Here is a 15304-nt window from a genome sequence, read left to right on the forward strand (position 1 = left end):
CTAGAAACACAGATAGTGCATAAAAGCTCAACAACTGAAATTCTTCTTCCTTTGCTAATATTATTGTGTAAATTATTAATTTTATTTCTGATGTTTTTTTTAATCCAACCAAACTTTTTCATACCTTTGTAAAAACGAAAGGCCTGGATAAAAACCACTACTTTGTGTGCTAACCTAAAAATCAATTTAACAAAACAGGAGAAACAATAACAAAATATCAAAGCTTGGGAATGAACTAAATATCCTGCAATGGCTAGTCAACAACTTATATGATAGCCAGAAAGCAAAAGAAGTAAGAAAAACATGTCGTCACTATTGTAGTAGTGTACTTTAAAAGGTTTAAAACAATATGGAGAATATTGTGATATCTTACAAGTAAAAAGCAGAAAATGGCCGGGCGGTGGTGGCGCACGCCTATAATCCCAGCACTTGGGAGGCAGAGGAAGGCAGATTTCTGAGTTCAAGGCCAGCCTGGTCTACCGAGTGAGTTCCAGGACAGCCAGGGCTACACAGAGAAACCCTGTCTTGGAAAAAAAAAAAAAAGCAGAAAATGCAGGAGAACTCATGATGCTCCCTACACTGATCACATATAAGCTTAAAGCCTCACAAGCCAGGTATTAACACCACATCTCTAAGCTGACAGTGATGTCTCAGTCTTTGGGACTGCTATAATAAAGCACCACGAATGTTAAACAAACCATAGAAAAAAGTTTGTTCCCACATTCCTGGAGTCTAAAGGGTCCAGGATCTGGAACATCTCTTTTTGTTTGTTTTCATAATTTATTAACTTTACATGCTCACTGCCCCACCCCACCCCCATCATCCTCTCCCAGAATCCTTATCCTCTGATTCTGGATATCCCACACACATACACATACGCTGGCACTTCAAGTCTCTTCGAGACCAGGCGCTTCCTCTCCCACTGAGGCCAGACAAGGCAGTCTAGCTAGAAAAACATCCCACAAGCAGGCCACAGCTTTTAGGATAGCTGCTGCTGCTCCAGTTGTTCAGGACCCACATGAAGACCAAGCTGCGCATCTGTCACATATATGCAGGGAAGCCTGGGTCCAGCCTGTGTATAGAACATGGGTTTTTTTTTTTTTTTTTTAGTATTTTTGGGTTTTTTTTTGTTTTTTGTTTTTTTCTGTTTTTTTTTTTTTTTTTTTTTTTTTTTGGTTTTTTGAGACAGGGTTTCTCTGTGTAGCCCTGGCTGTCCTGGAACTCACTTTGTAGACCAGGCTGGCCTCAAACTTAGAAATCCGCCTGCCTCTGCCTCCCAAGTGCGCATCTCATTCTCAGGATCTGGCAGCTACAGGGAGTTATGCAAACAGAGTGAGTTCTGGGAGCTCAACTCTGGTCCTCTGGAAAAGCAGCAGGTGCTCTTGGACATCTTGGAAGAGCAATCTCTCCAGCCCAAGTTAATTTTTATGACTAAACCTTGCTTTGAGCTTTATTCAAATCTCTGAATCTCATATATTTTAATTGTAATAACATAAAATGTATCACCTTTATCATTTGCAATGAACGACAGAGTAGCATTAAGTACAGTCACAGTGCTGTGTAGCCACCACCACCACCTGCCTCTTTACAAACTAAATCTGTGAGTTTGTTAAAAAATAATTCCGCAGGTCCTGACTCCAGTCTGTATACGTCAACCATTCACAAAGTGGAATCATAAACTGTTTGACCTGCAGGCATGGGCTCATTTCAGTTAGGATAATGTCCTGATGGTTTATCTATGTGTCAGAATTCCCTTGCTTTGTAGGTATTGACATACCATGCGATTAGCGTATCCACAGAGATATGCAGTAGACATGTTGCCTCCACTCTCTGGATATTGTGACTAGTTCTGCTATGTACACGGATGTAAAAGAATCTGCTTAAATCCTTGCTTTGAATTCTTTGAGTAAATGACCCAAATTAGCCTTTCTGAACCATATGTTCACTCTGTATTTGAGGCTTTGATGTTTTCTGCAGCAGCTGCCTGATTTCACAGTCACACTATCAGTGTCTGAGAGTCCCGCCTTCCCCTTGCCACCACTTGCTCTGTTTTATCGACAATAGCCACTCTGGTGGTTGTGAGGCAAGTGACCTATCATTTTTCTGTCCTCTTGATGAGAGTCCTCTTGTCTGGCTCTGGAAAAGTACTCTTCCATCTGTTCTTCCATATGATTCTTTCCTTTGGTAAACGCTGTGCCTTCCATTTGTGTTAGACTGTCATGGGCACAGGCAAGCCTAGCATACAGAGAAAAGACACAGTCAGTGGGACTCATTAGGATGCCTGGAGGATTATAAGGGGTGACCGGAAGAGCCACTAGAGAGGTGCACACAGGCAATGAAAGATTCATGACACTGTAGGGTGTTGACAATAATCTAGGGCCCAGCTGTGACTCCCAAGATACCCAACGTGATCCTCACAATTGTAAGAATGGTTCCAGCCCCTATGCCCAACCCCTTATCTGATGCACACAGGAGCTTAGCCCATAGTAGAGGGTTATGACCTCTACTGACCTTCTCTAGTACCTCAACCAACTTCCCTGTTAGCTCTGGACAGACCCATCTTTACAGTGGAGGATCCTGAGCCCAAGACTTTCTTTTGTTCCTTTGTTCTTCCTCCTCCTCCTCCTCCTCCTCCTCCTCCTCCTCCTCCTCCTCCTCGTTTGTATGCCATAGGTTAGTTCCTATGAGTTAAGATTCCTTTGTTTTTCCAATGTCGACACAGATTTTTCTCTCAATTCTGTTATTTACAGGAATAAGTATTAGGTACGTGCTTAGCTCACCACCTGAAAACGGAAATTATTTAGTGCTGTTGCCATTTAGAAGGAAGATGTGGTACAAGACATAAATCATCTCACACTAGAGTTTAACTCCTGGACGCTGCTCGTGGCCGGTATTAAAGCTTTCACTAATGAGGAAGGCACTACAAATCAGTGAACATGGAAAAGTGTTCAGTACGCACCAGTTGAATGGTTTGCTCACCACACAATTAAATGTTTTGTGATAAATTAGAGTTACAGCCTCAGTGAGCCTTCCCAGCTCCACGTGGTAGATCACCATAAGGCAAGGTAAGGCTGTATCTGTGGCTTTAGGGTTTCAGAGGAGACAGACTGGTGGACATAGTATCAGTGTAGAGACTGTGAGTGGGTGAGTGGAGAAACCATCAGACACAGGGAGGAGCCCTATAGCACACTGAACAAAACAATCCTATGTAAATTGAGCCTTATGATAACTCTATAATATTGTGTGGACACTACCAGTAGACAGCAAGACAGCAGGCTAGTCATCACAGGAGAAGGGGTGAGTTAGGTCTCTCTCTCTCTCTCTCTCTCTCTCTCTCTCTCACACACACACACACACACACACACACACACACACACACAGAGAGAGAGAGAGAGAGAGAGAGAGAGAACTCTGTAGTTTCAGAGCACTTGCAGAACTTTCAAAATCAGACTCTTAGAGGAAGAATATTTCAAAATAAGGACAATACTAAGAGAAAGCAAAAGAAAAGGGTTGGGGATAAAAACAATCTTCTATTCAGGGAAATTGAGTTTATCTCTCCAACTAGTGTGTCCAAGTCACGAGACTAACAACCACCTGTCTTATTCACTGTGCGCTATCAGTAACCAATACCTGCTATGCCGTAGGCAAATACTGTGGTAATTGGTCAGTGCTTTCAGTCTTCATGAATGGTTAAAGAAAAAAACAAAACAAAACAAAACAAACAAAAACAAAACAAAAAAAACCTGCAAATTATTTTGCAAGTGGAAATGAATTATGTCAACTGTTACAATGTCAACTTTTACTCTGGGCCTTCTTTGAAAGCATCTTTTCTTTGTTTACAATACACTTTTATCACTATTTTCTTTTATTCTCTCTTTCCTTGGATAATCTATCCCAATTACTTTAGGAATTCAACTAAAAGGTTTGTGTTGCAGCCTATTCCAAGATGATAACCAAAGTCAGTGTCCTAACCTTCACCTCTGAACTTTCTCAAGCCCTGTAAATGGCAATAAGGTACCTTGTTTATGATTTATGGGGACCTCCAAAACTCAGATTGTTAAAATTAAGCCCATCACATTTTTCAAATTACTTTGTCAACTCTATGATAACTCTAATGCACATTCTCAGAATTCTTAATTTTTCAGATTTCTGCATTAGTGCTCTTCTGATTCTAGTCGGTTATCTTCAATGAACTCAATCCCAGTCAGAACAGCTTAATGTTTAGGGAACTGAAACAGCCTTCAAACAAGCTCTTAAACAAAGAGCACTTGATGCTCTTTTTTGTTAGGTTAAAGCCCATGACATTAAAAGACAAAACAATTGAACCCGGAACCCTACAAGAGCAGGAAGTGCTCTTATTTCCAGTTGCTGGAATGAAAAGAATGTGGAGGTTAATTTGGAAAATAATCTATTCATTAAAAATGCATTTACTGTTAGACTTAATTGTGGTGTGTGTGTGTGTGTGTGTGTGTGTGTGTGTGTGTGTGTGGTGTGTACCATATGCTTGTAGAAGTCAGAGGAGGGCATCATATCTCTAGGAACTGAAGTTAGAGATGGTTGTAGGCCACCATATTGTTCTGGGAGCCAAACCCAGGGACCCTGCAAGAACAGTGAGTGCTCATAACTACAAAGTTCTTACAGAAACATTTTTTAAAAAAAAAGTCACCATTAAAATTCTGTAGGCCTAGAGGTGCTTATCAGTATGCAGAATGGGTAAAGTTTTGATAATCAATGTGATTTATTTTAAAACTGTTATTCAGAATTTTTGTTTATATCACTTTTTAAGCTGTAGTTTTCAGGAAATTTGTCCACTATTTTGAATTGCTAAAATTCTTAGCACAAATCTTTAATGATAGTCTCTTATTATCTTTCTAATGTTTATGATGTATAGTTATATTCTATTTTTTATTCCTAACAATATCATTTTACCCTACTCCCCTTTCCTTCACCAGTCTAGACAGAAGTTGGCTGATTTCATTAGCCCATTCTTGGGATCTGCTTTTAGCTTTGCTAGGTTTCCCTACGATGCATCAGTTTTCTCTTTGTTCCATTGCTGGGAAGAGAGGCCATGTCCAAGGAAACTCTTCTGTAAGAAGAGCCCTTAATTACTCCAGAGGAATGATTAGACCATTGTCACCCTGGCAGGGAGACAGACAGGGTGCTGAAGAGCAGATGGGAACTGTACTCCCTCATCCACAGGGCACATGCAGGTGACACTGGGGTAGGATGAGAGGGAGAGAGACGGAGACAGAGAGACCAGGTGTGGTGTGGACTTTTGAAAACCTCAGAACCCACTCTCAGTGACTCACCTCCTCTAACAAAGCAACGCCTCCTAGTCCTTCCCAAACAAATATCTGAGCCTGTGGGGCCATGTTCATTCAAACCATCGCACCCCTTTACTCTCTAATATTACTGTATTATTTGGGGCAGCCTTCTTGTTCTACCTTCTTAAGGTAGAACCGTGGGTCACTGACCTCCAGCCCTCTTCTCTTCCCACATGGGCATAGCAAGCTGAGTTTGCCCCTGACCATAATGCTTGTTGTTTTTCTTTTTTGTTTGTTTATTTTTGTTTTTGTTTTTTTATTCGATATGTTTTTATTTACATTTCAAATGATTTCCCCTTTTCTGGCCCCCCACTCCCCAAAAGTTCCATAAGCCCCCTTCCCTCCCCCTGTTCTCCCACCCACCCCTTCCCACTTCCCTGTTCTGGTTTTGCCCTATACACTGAGTCTTTCCAGAACCAGGGGCCACTCCTCCGTTCTTCTTGTACCTCATTTGATGTGTGGATTATGTTTTGGGTATTTCAGTTTTCTAGGTTAATATCCATGCCATGATTGATCTTTTGAGACTGGGTTACCTCACTTAGTATAATGTTCTCCAGCTCCATCCATTTGCCTAAGAATTTCATGAATTCATTGTTTCTAATGGCTGAATAGTACCCCATTGTGTATATATACCACATTTTTTTTTTTGCATCAATTCTTCTGTTGAGGCATACCTGGGTTCTTTCCAGCTTCTGGCAATTATAAATAGGACTGCTATGAACATAGTGGCGCATGTATCTTTATTACATGCTGGGGAAATCCTCTGGGTATATGCCCAGGAGTGGTATAGCAGGATCTTCTGGAAGTGAGGTGCCCAGTTTTCTGAGGAACCGCCAGACTGATTTCCAGAGTGGTTGTACCAATTTGCAACCCCACCAGCAGTGGAGGAGTGTTCCTCTTTCTCCACATCCTCACCAATACCTGCTGTCTCCTGAATTTTTAATCTTAGCAATTCTGACTGGTGTAAGGTGAAATCTCAGGGTTGTTTTGATTTGCATTTCCCTAATGACTAATGAACTGATTGTCATTCAGATCAAAATACTTTTAATTTGACCCTGTTGTTTTGAGCCTTGGAGAGTTAGCATAGCATGAGAATGTGGCAGCGGGGGAAGCACATCTCAGGTTCAATATTTCATCCAAGGTCACACCCCCAGGCCCTAGCTTCCTTACTAGGCTCTACTTTCTAACAGACCTGACCTTGGCCCTGAGGACCTTTGTGGGAAACTCAAGACCCAAAGGAGAGTAGAGGTATTATGCTACAACTGCTCTGCATAGCATTCATGTGCTTTGGAAACCCCACCAGGCAGAGCTCTCTCTCTCTCACTCTCTCTCTCTCTCTCTCTCTCTCTCTCTCTCTCTCTCTCTTTCTCATTTTTTAAATGAATAAGAAAGGGGTAAATCTGAAATGTTGATCTAGATCACCAGCACTTCTAATATTCTTACTCCTGAATATCTAGGTTTCTTTCCAGCATTAATTTACATAATCAATTCTTGAAGTGGCACCAGCTAGCAGCTGATGACATCATCTTCCTTTCTGAAATCGCTTGTTCCGCCTCCCCTCCTGCAGGATGCTTTTTGCTCAGGCTGAGAGCTTCTGGGCTTTGTTTTGAACTTCCACTGTCCTGGGGTTCTAATGAGAAGCCTGTGGCTATTCAAGTTGACATAGGCTCCCTAGATGAGCTGCCTCCCCTTTCTTCTGCTGCTCTTCCTTCAGCACTCCTAATTCCTCAGACTCATGTGTTAGGACTCGCCCCTGAGACTCCCCTCTCTTAATCCCAGCTCTTTCCCTCCTTCACTTGGTGTGCCTCCACAGAGTTTCCTGAGCCCTTGTGTCTTTGCTCATCTTTCTTTTCATGTGGTAGATTGCTGTTCACCTCAGACATGCTTTCATTCATCTCAACCATCGCTTCTTTACCTTTACTGAACATCGTTGAAAATCACCCCTTTAAAAGCCGTGTCTGGAATCCCAACACTAGGATCATCCCCAGATCACCATCTGGGTTTATTTTATTTTGCCTTCTCCACTTAGCATTGGTTAAAATGACTTGTTTCTTTGTGTATAAAGTAATCTTAAATGGTTCCCCAGACAGTAGACAAGCCATAGACTATATAAACCCAAAGTCTGTCACAATCCTCTGGAAATGCAGATTTTTCTGCATTTATTGTAGCAGACAAGAATCCACAGAGAGGCAAGAAGCTTACTCTTGCCCATGTGTGGAAAGTCTGTTCCATTAAAGCCATAGGAATCAGTGGGAAACTGGGGGGATAGGAGAATGCTCATGAGCTAGGGCCCCCACCCCCACCCTCACATTTACTGTTCTCTTGCTTGATTTCCCCTTCTCACCTTGGCCATCAACAGCACTTGAACTGAAGTCAAGTTATTTCTCCAAGTTCCGGACCCCTGTGCAATATGCTTAATTTTTGCTGTTTTCTGTGTGTGTGTGTGTGTGTGTGTGTGTGTGTGTGTGTATGTGTGTATGTGTGTGCATGTGTGCACATGTGTGTACATGTCTGTGTGACATAATTATACATGCATTATGATGTATTTGTATGCACAAGTGTATGTGTTTGGTATGAGTATACAAGCATGCATGATGTATGTGTGTGTATGTATATGTGTGTGCAGCATGTGTGTACATGTGTGTGTGGTATGTGTGTGCATGCATGTGTGACGATGTGTGTATATGGTGTGTGGGATGTGGGTGAGGTATGTATGTGCATGCATGTATGATGATGTGTATATATATTGTGTGTGTGTGTGTGTGTATAGTATGTGTGTGCATGCATGTGTGGTATATTGGTGTGTGTATTGTGCTTTTCTTAATTATCGAGTAATTTTTAATTACCGTTTTAATTGTTTGCAAGTTTTCTATTATTGCCTTAATGTCTGAATGTTCGAGCCCCCCCCCAAAAAAAACCCCTTCCTCTCTGCAGGGTGTATATCAGGTATTTGTCACAGTGATGAAAACTTATTCCTAACAGCTTAAGCCAAGGACCATAATGGAAAACCAGAATCTTCCTGAGAAAATAGAATATTCATGAGGGGAACTCTGAATTTCCAAAGAATATGTTTGGGGAACAGAGTGGAGAAAATTGTAAATATTCTACTCACAATTTAACAGTCCCATACTATTCAGTTTTAACAGTTACAAGTTTATGTTTTATGCATAATCTTTGTGTTATGAATATCTAATGCATGTACATAATATAATGTTTGGATAAGTCGTGGTGTTTTTTTTTTCCGTAAGAGAAGCATAATTACAATAACCTTTAAATTTCCATAAGAATTCCAGATTCTCCTAGTATTAGCATCTAATGGTGGCGTTGCTGGCAGGCACTCTGCTAAGCTGTATGCATACATTCATTTTATCAGGGTTTATAGCAACTCAGACAGGTAGGTGTGACTCCTATAAAAAAGCGGAATCTGAAGAGCCAGGAGATTAAGCATTGTGCCCAAGTGCACATCCATTAAGGGGTAGAGGTATAAGGTCTGAGTCCTAAGGGGTCTTCACAGCTGATGTTTTCTTTGCTTTGTCTCCCTGTTTACATCATGGGCTTCCACCCAAATAGCATAGAGAACATGAAGTGCAGTAGTGAGAGGGAAATATGGTCCTGGTGAAATAACAAAGGAGCCCTGGCATTCTAGCTTCTGTAACTTTGCAGCTCCAACAGCATCCTGCTCCTCTCATGCCTCTCTTTGACTGCCACAGATATGAAAGTGTTCTTCACAATAACCTTCAAAGTTGTTTTGGACATTAAACCAGAAGGACTAGGAAGATATGATGAAAGCACGTGATCATATTCCTTCTAGCCCAACTCACAAGCTTGTGCTTCCTTTTCCAAGTCTTACAGTTACGGCTTCAACAGAGAAGGACCCAGGAGCAGCTGGCTAACCAAGGCTTAATACCACGTGAGTACTCGAAGCTCTTCCTCATTTTGGTCAGCACTGTGATAAACAGGAGATAGTAAATGCCTAGAGACCAATTAGTCCAAGCCCGGTGTATCTCTCACCCAAGATCCCTTAGAATCTGTATTTGCAGAACTCTATACAGTGAATGTTTTGTCCAAATATCTTTATCTAGACAGGTTATTCGTAAGATTCCATTATGGTAGAATTACTCTCAGGATAAAGTCAGCTTCTGGTGGGCATCCTTGGCTCTTCTACTTTTGAAACTGGTTCTTCTAGAAGCACCAAATGTGTTCTCTCTCTCATCTCTCTCTCTCTCTCTCTGTCTCTCTCTCTCATCTCTCTCTCTGTCTCTATCTCTCTCTCCATCTTTCTCTCCCTGACTCTCTCTATGTCTCTCTCTGTCTCTCTGTCTCTCTCTCCATCTCTCTCTGTGTGTCTCTCTCTGTCTCTCTCTCCATTTTTCTCTGTGTCTCTCTCTGTTTCTCTCTCCGTCTCTCTCTGTCTCTCTCTCCATCTATCTCTGTCTCTCTCTGTGTGTCTCTCTCTGTCTCTCTCTCCATCTCTCTCTGTGTCTCTCTGTCTCTCTCTCCATCTCTATCTGTGTCTCTCTCTCTCCGTCTCTCTCTCTCCTCTCTCTCTGTCTCTCTCCATCTCTCTCTGTCTCTCTGTGTGTGTATGTGTGTGTGTTCATCTTTTTGACTTGGGTTCAGCTATTTAAGTCCACAGTTAATTGAATATTGTCAACTATTTCCTTTCTAGAAGATTCAGTTGTAATACTGTTCTAGCATAAGCAGTATATTAAACTACTTCCCAAAAAAGTGAGTCAAAAAGGGATTATCGTTGTTTTAGGAGACAATTTGAAATTTCTAAAAACTAATACTAAACCTTGGTTATCTAGGAAAATATAGAAAATTGTATCCTGGACCATTAAATCAAAATTCAAAGTCTTCTAGGTCCTGTTAATTCTACAAATAAAATTAAAAATCAATATTCATAATGATACCTGCAGAAATTTGGATTGTTGCACAATACTGTTCCACCATGCTTCAGGATTGTCATTCAGATTTTATTGTTGACAGACAGTGATTACCACAGATAAATACTAAAGCCTGGAACTGAGAATCTTTAAGCCTTTTGCATCTGCAATTGAAAAGTAGCCTTCTTAAAAGCTAAGCCTGCAAATGGTAAACAGCAGGGATCTTTGAAGCAAAGCTTTTTAGGGTTTTTCCTGAGCACAGAAGGGACAGATGGCCCTGTAATCTCAATACCCTTTCTGCAACACTGTTCTGGTGGTGAAGAAGTCAGCAAATTTAAGCCTGGTATTTTAGCCTGGTTGGCCCCGCTGAAGTGAGAAAGATAGAAGGATCTGAGACTGGTCATGTGAGAGAAGTCCAAACCCTCAAAGATCGCAGCCTGCATCCTCAACCCTGTCCTCATCCCCCTAATTTGCAAAGACAGATGAAGCACACACACACCTGAACATTTTAGTGCATCTGAGGTCACCACTGACTTAAAAGAAAACTCACTGCACATGCCTGAATGCAAAGCCTGGACTGCACAGCTGGCATTTGGATAAAAATACTTTGGGGGTGTGTGGAATTAAATCATGGAATAAGTGAACAATTATTACAGGCAAAGACAGAGATGGCCCCTGGGATAAGGTTTAAGCCACACCTCTCGTGTCAGGTGTATAAGTCGAACATCTCTTCATGAGGAGGAACAGAAGGGAGAGGTGATGTTTTCTTCTCAGAAGTTTTGGGCTGAAATATTGTAGATATCAACAGAATGCTTTTAAAATGTTTATGGGGAATTTAATATGTTTACTAGTCCATTGTGGCATCGAGACAATTTCAGGGTGGTGGGGAAGTCCTGCAAAGAATGAAATACTTCCTCTGAAACTCAGTCAAAGGATAAAGGGTTGATAGTTTGTAGCCACCTCCTCCCAACCAGGGTTTCTAAGGACAGAGCTCCTGATGTAGGAAAGTGTGCAGGTGTCTCACACACACTGAAGACCCCCTGTGGATGAACCTGTTCTTCTTAGCTGTTCTCAGAAAGCTAGAGAAAGGCCAGATCTCTTCCCCTGCTGGAGGGCTCAGACTCCGAATTGTACTCTAAGCTGCCATGCAGTGCACCAAGGGCCCACACCTAAAGGCAAATGACAGCAGGAAGAGAAGAGCCAAGAGGGCTGGAGTCTCCAAAACTCGGTCTCATCAACACATTTTGTTATTAACTGTGTACAGAGTCCAGAGCCAGGCACACAATAGTGAGCAAGATGGTCCTTTGGAGAGACACAGGATGCTAAGGCAAAGGTGGCAGGAACTGATTCAGTGGGGTCCCGCCATCTGCCACAAGTAGAATTTATTCAGCTGTTTTAGTTTTTTTGTTTGTTTGCTTGTTTTTAAGAAAGAAAAAGGGAAGGGGGAGAAGATAGAAAGGCAATAGTCCCCAAAGCAGCTAATAGTCCCCAAAGATCTGCTAATACTGTGATTTTTTTCCCTAAGGTTTTCAATTTTAAGAAAACCATATACATATGTACTGACCAAGACAGTGTGCATGGTCTGCACCCCACTCTCTGGGCCTCTCCTCATCTCTCTCAGAAGCCTCTAGAACTCTTCACTAGAACAGTTTTGTTCAGCAGAGGTTTGAAGCACTCACAGTGGTCAAATTCTTATTTCTAGTTAACATTCATAAAGATGGAGCTGAAGGCCTAAAAGAGATGCCCCAGGGCAGAACCAGTGTGTCCCAGGCCCCTCTTATTTTAACTCGCAAGAATTTAAGTGTATATAAAATGAGAATATTTGTAAAACCTCACCTTTCCCATGATGCAAAATAACTATAATTCTCTCTGAAAGCTTTACACCTTACTATAAATTGTCTACACACAAAACCAATGGCCAAGTTAGTGGGTTGTTCTAAAATGTCACACACATGGCTAAGGGGAGCACCTGCCACAGTATGGCAGAACGTATTCTGGGATTTTGTTTTTGTTTGTTTGGTTGGTTGGTTGTTTGGTTGGGATCTTTGTTGTTGTTTGATTTTTTTGTTGTTGATGTTGTTTTGATTTTTTGTTTGTTTGGTTTGGTTTTGGTTTTCACATTTGGTTGTCTCCAGAGTCCGACCACTATAGAAATGCCCAACCCTTTCTTAATATGGCAGAGTAGAGGTCAGAACCTGTGATGTCCAGTGCCCACACATACCAGACCTCTTTCTACCTGTGGTATTCAGGTCCCCCACGAACCCTTTTCCTCACGTTTATAAGAGAAATCACTTTACATTTGTAAGAACTTAAATCATTGTGGCCAAAAATATTCAAGTAGAAAGCTGAGGTATAGCTCATGATGGAGCAGCCATGTCTCATGCAAAAAAGACCATGACCTCCAGCCCACGTACTATGAAGACCCTCTGGGAAAGGGAAAGATGATTGGTGGTCCCCGTGAGCTGTGTTACTATGACCAACTAGGAATGACAAACTCTGCTACCTAGCCACTTTTTCCTCAAAGTGATGATTAAATTCTAAGCTTTCTCCTCTCTGACCCCAATGAGCTGAGATGTTCCTTCCAATTGGCTAGCCCACCTAGTTCCCCTCTTCCTTTTTCATGGTCATGCATTGGGCAACAGGCTTTGAGGTCACTGCTAAGTAACAAACAGTCCACACCAGTAGCAACAACATGGTTTTGGTTTTTCCAATCCCTCTAGCATCCACTTTGTCCCTGTTTGTATGAGTTAAGGTTTCTCGCTCTTCTGGTGCCTTGAATGTAATTAAACACACCAACCTTTGAATAAAAGTGAAAATAGATGTCTTCTTAAGCCGCTTAGAACCTTAGAACAACTTAGATAATGAGAAAGGTGTTCTTTGGCTCCAAGTGGGAGGCTGAGCCACACCCTAAGTTAGCTTCCACAGGGAGCTGTGAAGCTAATACTTCCAAACAGCCACGAACTCTAAAGCTTTGTTATATAGACTTATCTCTGAGACCCACATATGATTCTCATAATGGAACTGCCTGATTCTCCACGGAAGCTTGGGTTTGGAAGGATGTCTTCACTGGCCTGCAGGCTCAAGAGCAGGGTCTCTGTTTCCTTGGAAGCATCATAGGAGAGTGGTACTCATCGTTTTCACATCCATTTCCTCCCTATACTTCTCACCCTGAGCATCACTCGCCAATGGCAGATGCTCTTTTATTTTTAAACATTTTATCATTCCTTTGATAGTTTTGTTTGTAATCACTTTTCCTCCTCCAACTCTTCCCAGAAACACCCCAGCTTCCCTACCCAACCAACTTCCTGTTGTTTCATTTAAACCCATAAAGTCCAATCTGTGATGCTCAAACACTCTTGGGTGGGCAGTCTTCCAATGAAGCATTGTCAACTGACCAGGGGGCTACAATCTTAGAGAAAACTGTCTCTCCCTCCCCCAGCAGCTGACAGTTGTCAATCACTCCAGTGCTGGAGTTGGAATTTCATGCCCTGTTCCCATCTCTATGCTAGGATTTGGAGCTTTGTTTGCTCCAGTCTTTGATTCAATGGCTTCAACGCTCCATCTCATTCTGACCCCTTCCAAAGTCCTCAGATAAAAGATTCTCAGCCTCCAGAGTTAGATACATTAAAATGTCCATAGATCTAAGAGCATCTATTAGCAGTAAGGCTGTGTGTAAGGTATAGACATGGGAATGAGACACAGTTTCTGTGTCGATGAAAATAGTCCTCATTTAACTGTTTCTATGAATATTTTGGGGAAAGTGTAGAGCTCAGGATATATGTGAGTACCTGGGGATTTGAAGGAGGAACCTGAATGTTCCCTCCTTCTCTGTTACTAAGGAGCATCTACTGGGGACACACTCCGTGAGTACAGAACACAGCTGTCTTCCTGGGATGGAAGAGAAGAGGAAAGGAACTGGCACAGGTTATAGAGGACCTGGGGACCAGAGAGGTCATTCTGTGTCCACAGTTTCAGATAAAGCCACCTCTGCCTTGAGTGGGGTTTCTGGGCAGCTTGAGTCCAATGATCTGATCAATGTAAATGAATTTCAAGATACAAGGAGCTGTCTATGAATGGTGCTGCCTTTATTTGTTTTGCAGACTAATCCAAGCTACATCAGCCACATACTTACTGCAAAGCCTTGGTAAACCCCTGAACTCTGTGGCACTCCTGAGTAGGCAGAAGAATGACGGCCATCCCCGCACCCACTCCCATGCAGCCTCACCATAGTTCTGAGACATTCACTGGATAGAGTCTCTCTGCCTTTTCTCAGTGCATCAGCTGACTTGGCTTCTCCCCCACACCACCTACCACACACTATTGGCTGCCTGAGCAGAACACGGCACAGGGGAATTAATCTGTCTGCCTCTTCCTTTCTCCCTAACATCTCTCTGCCCCCCACCCCAGAACTAGGGAAAGGTACCCTGAACTCTCATGCCAAGTGGGATCAATTCTGACTTCTCTTTTGTCTTTTATCTCTCCTTCAATTTTCCAGTTGCCTGTTTTTTAAAAAGTAGAAAACCAGTCTACTTGGAGACTGGCTTTGAATTTAGCTTTATATCCAGTAGCGGAGAAATTCCAAAGTATTGCATGTTGAGTCAGGCTCTATACATGTCTACGCTAGATCTTAAATGTCCCCAGCTATACTGAGCAAATGCATTGTTTTCAAACACTTAAGACTAAAATTTGGGAACAGAATGAGCAATTTATTATCAAGTGTCCCTCAAGAGAGATATAGAGATGACAGATAGTTGATAAAAAATAATTTCCAAGTTATTATCATCTACATGTAGCCTGTATCCTGGTTGCTCAGAGGAACATACTCAAAGTCTGCTCTGCCTTTCAAAGCAAAGCAGAGTGAGTAAACACTGTGAAGTCCATTTTATAAATGGGAAGCCAAAGGTGCAGAAAACCTACCGGATTAGTCCAAGGTTATACCAACAAGGAGAAGTCTCAATTAAACGGTTTCTAAATTCTCTCAGGTGCCCAGGATACCTTTAATTACACAGTATTGTGAGTCTCATGTCTGAAATCACTCTGAATCCTCCCCACAGAGAACTCTGCCGTAGAGGGCTGGAGATTGGCTCAGCAGCT

The sequence above is a fragment of the Apodemus sylvaticus genome, chromosome 10 (genome assembly GCF_947179515.1).
Source record: "Apodemus sylvaticus chromosome 10, mApoSyl1.1, whole genome shotgun sequence".
NCBI classification, from domain to species: Eukaryota; Metazoa; Chordata; class Mammalia; order Rodentia; family Muridae; genus Apodemus; species Apodemus sylvaticus.